Below are 10,078 nucleotides of genomic sequence, written 5' to 3'. Positions count from 1 at the left end.
CTCACATTAAAGGCTTTGCATACATCTCGAAGATTCCTGAATTGTGTTACCCCTTCCTTTTAAGGATAGCATAATGAGTTCCATGCCACCCAGTAGTGTCTTTCATTACCATCAGATGCTCTCCAAAAGAATGCTGCCAAAATTCTATCCAGGTGCTTGAACACGCCTTTTGGTGGATTGATGGTTGACAATACGTGAATTGGGATTGACTGTAATACATGTCTTACCAGTATAGCTCTTCCTCCGGGCAAAAGGAGTTTGTTCTGCCATCCCTTTATTCTGCTAGTAACCTTACTAATGATGTCTGCGTAATAAGCCAACCTTTGCCTTCCCACTATCAGTGGGAATACTGGAAAGTGTTTATGCTGCATCCCTGTACATCTCGCAAATTTGTGCTTAATCCAGATTGGGGTACCTGAGGCTATCATAAAATAACTCTTGTCTTTGTTTATTTTTTTCCCCGATGTTGCTTCATATGTTACCAAGACCTTCATGATAAGCTTCATAGTTTTTTTTTTGACTACTCATAAATATCATCACGTCATCTGCGAAAGCCAGGTGGTTAATTTGTGGTCCAAAATTATTCATGTGGAATCCTTTATATCTTCTCATTTCCTGAATATTTGTTAACATGATGGAAAACAACTCTGTACTGAGTACAAATAATGATGGTGAGATATCGCCCTGCCTCAAGCCATTTTCTGCTTTAAAGAAGCCATATCTCTGTCCATTCACTATTAAGGACTACGAGTTATTTGAGATATGTCTGCAGATCAGGTCAATCCACCCTTCTGAGAAGCCAAGCTTCCTCATCAGCTCATATAAATAAGGCCAAGCCACTTTATCATAGGCCTTGGCCATATCCAATTTCAATACCACATTATCCCCTTTTTTCGGATTTTGGATGTCTTTGATGATTTATTGTACCAACATGATGTTCTTTGAAATCACTCTCCCTTTTATGAACCCTGATTGGTTAGTTGAGATTAGCATTGGGAGAAGTCTGGCCAGTCTCGCATTCAACAGTTTTGACAAGATCTTGCTGGATACATTACATAAACTAATCGGTATGAGATCTGTCAAATGTTGAGGGAAGTCCACTTTTGGTAACATCACAATACAAGTATGGGTAAAGAATTTTGGTACGTTAGCACCTTCAAAGAAGAATTTGACTGCTGCATATACATCTTCCGCCACCACTTCCCAGCAAGTTTGGTAAAATAGTGCTTTTAGCCCATTTGGTCCTGGTGCACTCTCCGGATTGATCCCAAATACACTATCTCTCACCTCTTCCAGTGTTGGAATAGCTGTAAGCATATCATTATCCTCTATTGAAACCTTTGGACGAATGCAATCCAGTGGAGAGTAGTCTTCTGATGCTTGTTTATGTCCAAATATTTTCTGAAAGTATTGAGTTGCTGTCTCTGCTATCTCTTCATTCCCTTCACGCTGCCTCTGCTATCTCTTCATTCCCTTCACGCCAAACTCCATCTTCATCCTGTATTTTTTGAATGTTGAGTTTCCTTCTTCTCTCTTTTATCACACTGTGAAAATATGCAGTGTTTTTGTCCCCGTCTTCCAACCAATTAGCCTTGGCTTTTTGCCTTTAGTACTGAATCTTGTAGTTTTAAGAATTGAACATATTCAGCTTTTTTCTTATTAACTAGTGCTCATATTTCTGGATTGCTATCTCTAGATTCAATATCCTCTAAGTCTGCAATTTTCTGCTCCGGCCTTTTCGGTGCATCATAGATATCCCCAAATTCATGTCTGGATCATTCACTATACACAAAAACATTTCCTTGGCAGCCAAAGAGTTTGGGAAATAGAAAAAAGTTAGTTTTGTTTTGGAGGGAAAAGTATTGGGGGAATAAATGCAAAAATTGAAATAAGGATACTATAGACATCTCACATTTCTGGCCAAATTTTTATGGCCTTTTAGCATTACTCTAATGTAAAGCTCTCACAGGAGAACAAAACTTTGAAATTATTTGTATATTTTTATTAAGGATAATCTATTTGAAATATTATTATTATCCAAAATTAACAAATGAGTTAGATTGGTTTGGAATAGAGTCGTGATTTGTTCTCAAATATTTTATCTATTCACTTTTATTTGTTCATTATTTTAAAAATATATTTTCATTTTTACACTATCACTTTCAACATATTAAGAAAAAATATTTTTTTTTCATGTTTTATCCTTAACATTAATTACTTATTCCCAAGTCATTTATCAAGAACTAATACTAAACATTAATTAACATGGGGAATGTGGTAAACTAATCATGTCAATTATTATTCTCTTAATCATTGTGTCAAATTCAAATATTACACTGTTCGTACCCCAAGGGTAGCGACCAGTGGGGGATCCAGGATTTTTGTTGAGAGAGTGCGAAGTATAAAGAAGTAAACACGTAAAAATTACAAGATGAAAAATCGAGTGACATGGGAGGAAATTTAAGTTATATTGTCATGTTGTGTTAGGTTCTTCCTACTTTTACCCTGGTCCATCGAGCTTTTAAAATTTCTAGTGTCTTTCCTTTTGTTTTGCAATATTCTACTTTTTAGGACTTTTAAATTTTGAATTAGTGCACATTCAATCATATGTTAGTTTAAAAACCATCAAGATTCTTTAGAAAGATGTAAAGATCAAGTTACTAATATTATAGTGCATATTCAGAAGATAAATAAATGACATCGTCGATTTTTTTAGTTCATTTAATTTACTAGGTTAATCATTTGTTAAAAAAATAAATTATGAACCAATCAAATAAGTTTTGTTTAGTTTTAATCTCTTTAGAATCGACTTAAAAATAGTAAGAAAGAAATACAATGAAATTAAGAAAAAAAAATTCAATTAAATAGATTTTATTAAAAAGATATTCACAACTTTATTTTATATAATAGTTTTCTAATTCAATTTTAAATTTAATAACAATTCATCATTTTCTCAAAGAGTTTCTTTAAGTTGGTACATAAGAAGAGAGTTATGTAGAAATAAAATGAGCAATATAAATAAGTAGAATCAAAGACAAATATAAAAAATGTGGCTAATAAATTTAAACAAAGATAAATTGAGAAAAACATATCACATAAAAAGAAAAAAAAACAAAAATAATATAGTTTTAGATTGAATCCAAAAATAATGAGGCCTTTTTTTGGGTTATAATCCCACAACCTGAGCTCATCTCAGCCTTTCCAAAGCAGAAAAAAAAAGTATAAACTTGTTGCACTCAACGAGAATCGAACTCAGAACTTGCAGTTTAACAATGAATCCCCTTGCCAGTGAGCCACACTCCTCTTTTGGTTGTTGAGGGGGTTCATTTTACTATATATACGCTTAACATTAGAAGTTTACCTTATATACAATGTAATTTTTCGACGAGGGGGTTCGGGTGAACTCCCTAAGCGACACGTAGGTCTGCCCCTAGTAGCGACTAGGGTTGCAACTGCAAGTTTCTTTGTCATAAAATCGAGTGCCTATTTTATTTTATTTTTAATTTAAAGAAAAAAGAAATAGGGGTTCTAGCTGGATTTGAACCTTGGTATCATGAGTGATTCCTCTTGCTTGTTCCAACATAAAAAATTGAGTGTTTATTTTATAATAATCATCGCATTTAAAATAAAGTCCTACCAGATAACTCTGTCCACCAAAATTTAGGCAGATAGGAAGAAACTGGAAAGGATATACTTTGTCAAAAATTGGAGAGAATGTATGGACAAAGTTTGATCTTTGAGTACTTGGCATGCAAATGGAAAATTCCAAAAAGCAACAATTACTATTCCTTTTTTCTTCTTTATAGTGTCTGTCATTGCAAGAATGCGTATATTTTAGGAAAGTTGTAACATGAGTTTGAGTGAAGGAATATATGGAATCAGATGTTCACTAATTTAAACTGTTAGCTAATCAATACTCTCACTTTAAACAATATTATTTTGACCCCACTCTTAACATGAATGCGCTTATAAACCTGTGTGAATTTGTTGCTTGGAATAATACAATCAAACTCTCCTTACCTCTCTCAAGCTTTGATTTTTATACCAAATTCTACATTGCTTTTCTTTTAGCTTTCATTTTCACACCAAATTCTCCAACATTGCTACTCTTTGATTTTCATACCAAATTCTCCATTTTCGCTCTCTCATATTTCATTTTCATACATAATTCTTCATTGCTGCTAATTTAGCTTTCATTTTCATACAAAAATTCTCCAATTCCGCTATCTCATATTTTATTTTCATACCAAATTCTCCATTTCCACTGTCTAATATTTCATTTTCATACCAAATTCTTCATTTCCACCAGTCAAAAAGAGAGAATTAGAAAGCAAAAAGTTCAGACTTGATAGTTGAAAAAAGGCTTACTACTAAAGTATAGTAGCTACGGAATTCTTATCTATTTTAGTGGAAAAAGTTGCAGGTTGCTTGATGCAGCTAGCTGCGTGAGGGATTGGGTATTTAGTTTACTACAAGAGCAACATGAGATGTATGGATAAAGAATCTGAGAAGCTAAAGAATATCAAAAGTGAGGTGCAGCGAAGAGCGGAAGATGCACGGAGAAACTTAAAAGACATTTCACCCAATGGTGAGGCTTGGTTAAGGAATATTGATACCACTACTGCAGATGTGGCAGTTGTAATGCAACGAGGTAGAATTGAGGTTGAAAGATATGGTTGGTGTCCAAACTTGAAGTCACGTTACTCCCTGAGCAAGAAAGCTAAGAAAATTGTGGGTGAGTTGATTGATCTTCGAAATGAAGGCACCAATCCTAATACTTTCTCCTATGATCATCCAATTCAAAGTGAGGTTATACCTAGTAACAATGATGAGGTGTTTGACTCCAGAAAATTAAAAGAGGAAGAGGTCATGGCAGCTTTAAGAGATGACAGGGTCACTATGATTGGGATATGTGGTCTGGGCGGTGTTGGTAAGACTACACTGGCTGAGAAAATAAGACAAAAGGCAAAACAAGAAACGTTGTTCAATGATATTGTCATGGTAACTGTCAGTCAACAACCCGAGTTGAAAAGAATTCAAGGTGAGATCGCAAGAGTAGTCGGGCTGACATTAGAAGGGGATGATATGTTGAGTCGTGGAGATTGACTGCGTACAAGGTTAATGGATCAAAACAGCCGCACCCTTATCATCTTGGATGATGTTTGGGAGGATCTTCATGATCTAGACAAACTTGGAATTCCTAGCGGTAGCAACTACAACCATCGGTGCAAAGTGATATTGACGACGCGTTCCCGAAATATTTGTGAAGCAATGGAAGCTCAGAATATCATGGATGTTGGAATGTTATCTGAAAAGGAAGCATGGTTTCTTTTCAAGGAGAAAGTTGGTGATTCAATTGACGTTCCGTCTATTCATGACACAACAAAAGAGGTTGCCAAAGAATGCAAGGGGTTGCCGTTTGCAATTATTACCGTTGCAGGAGCACTAAAGCATAAAACCAAGCCTTCGTGGGAGGATGCCCTTATACAATTACGTGATGTAGAACCAAAAAATATCCCTGGAGTGCACACAAAGGTGTATAAATCTCTAAGGCTAAGCTATGACCACTTGGGAGAGAATGAAGCAAAGTACCTCTTTTTGTTTTGTTCTTTGTTCGAGGAAGATGGTGATATTTGGACTGAAGAATTGCTTAGATTTGGAATGGGGCTTGACATCTTTTCGGGAATTAAAAATATACAAGGAACAAGAAATAGGGTGTGTCTTCTATTAGAAATATTGAAAGATTGTTTCTTGTTATCCCAAGGTTCAGACAAAAATCATGTGAAAATGCATGATGTGGTCCGTGATGTGGCTATCAGTATTGCATCTGAGGGAGAGCATAAATTTATGGTAAGTCACGATATTAACTCTTAAGAGTTCCCAATAAGAACTTTTATGAGCATTTCAGTCACATGTCAATTGTTGCAAATAAATTTGATGAGCATCCTAGACCAATATTTTGCCCAAAACTGAAGCTTTTAATGTTGAAACTCCGTTTTGAAGATCCACTTAAATTACAGAAGGATTTTTTTGATGAAATGAGTAACCCCATGTCTTGAGCCTGAGGGGATACATATTTGCCGAGTCCATTCTTCCTTTTCCAGAACCGATTATGAGGTTGTCAAGTCTGAGGACGCTGTGTGAGTAATTTAAGGTTGGATGACATATCCTTTATTGGGGAACTTGTCGAATTAAAAAATTTTAGCGTAAGAGATTGTGAGTTAGATGAGCTGCCAAAGGAGATAGGAAAATTGAGTAAGCTAATTATGTTAGAGTGTTGGAATGAGAAAAGAGCAGTTAAAAGGATTTCATCAGGGGTGTTATCAAAACTAGCTCAATTGGAGGAACTACATATGGTGGGAGTAGTAGATTTGAGGGAAGTGGAATCCTTATCAAAATTGAGTGCACTGGCATTACATAAATGTTGTAGCGATGCGATATACATTAACCTTGATCTTCCGTCCAAGTTGACATGGTACACTCTTAGACTGGGTCGAGAAGCTGACAATGAGAGGCTGCCCAAGGGTCGTTATGACAAGAATATTGCCTTAGAGGTGACGGGGACCGCCCCATTGGTTGATTGGATCTGCCACATGTTGAAGGAGAGCGAACTTGTACATTCAATTGGAAAGGGCACTATTAATATGTTGACTGAGTTGCAGTTGAATGAATTTCAAAATGTGAAAGATCTAAGTCTCTCTAAATGTGATTTAGTGACACATTTATTGAAGACGACATATGAAGTAATCAAGTTCCCCAATTTATATAATTTGGACCTTGCATGTCTCGAATGTCTCACTCACTTTTGCAGTGCCACTATCGAGGGCATTGAGTTCCCTCGGTTACACAATATGTACTTAGGGGGATTACCTGAGTTGCAAACTTTCTGACCTACATCCAACAACTCCATCACTCACTCAAATCCTCGTTTTCATGAAAAGGTTTGCTTCTTATCATCTAAATGTTACCTTTTACTTGCCATATTTACTATTGCTCATATATATCCTTTTTGTCAAATAATTTTTTGACTTTTTTTTTATTCAACCACTAATTTAAGTTTTAAATATCTCCTTAGATATCTATTAACTTATCATAAATTGAGTTTCATAATCTTATTTCATTTTTTTAGTGTGAAACTAAATAGATATGGAAAAAGAAGAAAAAAGTAAGAACAATTGTAAGACTATTTTGTTTCAAGCTATATTGTAATTTATTTTTTGAAAAAGGGTAAAAACAATTCCCTTAATCTACGTGAAATGATAAAAAAATGTCCATTTATAGTATAGTAAAAAAATGTCCTTGCTCTCAATACTTTGTTCCAAAAATGCCCTTGTCGTTGATAGTTTAGTCCGAAAAATCCCAGTTGTTACTAAATGTGTCGAAAATGCTCTTTTCCGAATAAATATATTATTATTTTTTTAAGCAAATCTTATTCCTAATAAAAAATTATTACTTTAAGAACTCTATTATTGTTTTCTTTAGAAAAAATGGTCAAATGCCCCCCTAATCTATTACCGGATTCCCAACTACACACTTAAACTTCACGGGGGTCCTATCACCCCCCTAAACTGTTTAAAATCGAAATTATTGTACCCCTAAAAAGCCACAACCACATTTATGTTGATGGGTGAAACTCACGCGTTTGACACATGGAAAAAATGTTTTTCTTCAATTTTTTCATTATTCTTTACTCTTTTCTTCTATTTTTTCACCATCTCTCCAAACCCAAAAATATTTTCACCATTTTCTCCATTACTATAAACACCAAAGGTCTACCAATCACTACAATCTTGAAAAGGAGAAGGTCAGCAAGGATTTTGAATCCCATTTGTCATTTCACCCTCTACTTGATTTGTATTAAGATCATTTCCATGAATGCATATGTCAAATTTCTCAAATTGGAGTTAATGAATACATAACAATGGATGAATGTTGAATCTGGCAAGCCGGCTCGGAAAAACTTCTCGACCATGTGAACATACCGAGATGTAAATCTTAGGCCGCTTGATGGTACAAACAAGCACTCCATTGTTGTTTTCAATCGCCATAGCCAAAAATATTTTTATTCTTAAAATCAAATTTGGCTTTCATCGAAAATTCAAAATTCTTCATTGGTTTGGATTAAAATTACAAATTTGGAGCTCCAAAGAATCAAAATAAAAATTTGTCAACCGAATCAACTTAGTGGGTTGACCATTTACAAGGATGATTAGCAACTCCAATAATATCGATAAAGAGTTGATTTTCAAAAATTCCTAATTTCATACACAAATTCGAATCAAGAGGAATACAAAAATTTTATGGTACATCCGGTGAAGATAGTAGCGGCGGCAACGACGTAGAAATGACGAGAGACGGACAGATCTGGTCCAAAGAAGGAAGAGATTTCTATGAAGAAGAAAGAAAGGAATAAGGAAAAAAATAGAAGATATATATATATACTAAAAATAAAAATAAAGTTCTAATATTTATTTTCGCTGTTCACTCTCTTAGGGAGAGTGACATACACTCACTTCGCCACATAAGCATTTAGAGAGATGATAATTTCAGTTTTAAACAGTTCAGGGGGGTGATAGGACCCCCGTGAAGGTTAAGTGTGTAGTTGGGAATCCGGTAATAGATTGAGTGGGAATTTGACCATTTTCTCTTTTTTTTTTTTAAATTTTAAAATCACTTTAACTAATAAAAAAAATATAGGAAATAATTTTTTTCTTCTTAATCTCAGTTTATAAATTTAAATAGAATAATTTCGTATACCCTTTGAACGGATAATATATGTCATATATATAAGATTAAAGTAAATCCACCATTAATTTTTATTTAGATGATTATAATAAAATAAGAAATATTTTTAATATTGTTTTTTTTTCATATTGAAGTAGAAAAAACAGTAAAGTTTGATACTTCAACATTTGCAGGTTTCTTGTCCCAACCTAGAATATCTAGTTATAGTGGGTGCTAACAAAATAAGTGTTGTACGCTCTCACCAACTTCCAACTGCCTACTTCAACAAACTTCAAACGTTGGTAGTGTCAAATTGTGGAAAATTAAGAAACTTGATGTCTTTATCAGTGGTCAGAGGTCTTCTGAATCTAGGGTTACTAGTGATTTCAAAGTGCCAATCAATTGAAGAAGTGATCACAAAAGAGGAACAACAAGGAGAAGGAATCATGACCTTATTTCCCCGGTTGTAAAGGCTGGACCTTCTCAATCTGCCTAAGCTGAGGCATTTCTTTCTGACAAACCATGCTCTTGAATTTCCATTTCTCAGAATTGTGTGTATTTATGACTGCCCTGAAATAAAGACATTTGTCCAACAGGAAATATGTGTGAGTACACCGAGTCTTGAAAGTGTGAACTTTGATTATGAGGTGAAAGTAGATGATCTGAATAAATGGACACAACAGAGGTTCAAATACAAGGTTTGTGTTGTCCAACTAATTGCTACATATTATAATTATAGGTTATACTAGTATCATTATTTAAGTACGTCAACTTTCTTTTATTGGAAAACTTTTCAATTTGGAAATTCTTAGTTATAGGAGGTGCCAAGGAAGAAAGGAAAATTGAACCAATCTCATTATGTTAAGAGTTTTTAAATAAGCATCAAGTACTTAAAAGGATTTCACCAATGGTCTTATCAAGACTAGTTCGATTGGAGGAACTACATATCCTGGGAGTAGGACATTGTAGTTACTCCACCTCGAGGGATCTGAAATCCCTATCGTGGTCGACCACACTGACATTAACTGTTCAACCCGATCAACAAGATTGAAGTTTTAAAAGGTGTTCAGTGTGTGTAATCTTGAAATGAAAAAGGCAAACTCTGTTGCCATTCGTTTTTGTTGGTTAGGCAGAATTGTATAGATTTTTAACTTCTATAATTTTTTGTATTTGAATTATATATAGTAACTAATTACCTTCAATGTTGCTTTCTGCCAGGTCATACGAGCGCCCCCCCCGCCCCCCTCTAATTTTATTATCAACCATCGATGTGCTCGAGCTCCCAAGACCTTGACCCTGGTGGATAATGTCTCTTATTATCATTCCCACTCACCATACTAGTGTGTTTGTTACT

The 10,078-nt window shown here is 34.7% G+C and overlaps 1 pseudogene; it reads left to right on the top strand.

The window, feature by feature from the left end:
* The first annotated feature begins 218 nt into the window (after positions 1 to 218).
* LOC125812403 (probable disease resistance protein At4g27220) lies at positions 219 to 9,473 on the top strand (annotated as a pseudogene).
* The last annotated feature ends 605 nt before the right edge of the window (positions 9,474 to 10,078 follow it).

Source organism: Solanum verrucosum, unplaced genomic scaffold, assembly GCF_900185275.1.
Source record: "Solanum verrucosum unplaced genomic scaffold, falcon-dt-bn FXZP01000159.1, whole genome shotgun sequence".
NCBI classification, from domain to species: domain Eukaryota; kingdom Viridiplantae; phylum Streptophyta; class Magnoliopsida; order Solanales; family Solanaceae; genus Solanum; species Solanum verrucosum.
The sequence above is the reverse complement of the archived record's forward strand: the minus strand, read 5'-3'. Positions and strand labels throughout refer to the sequence as shown.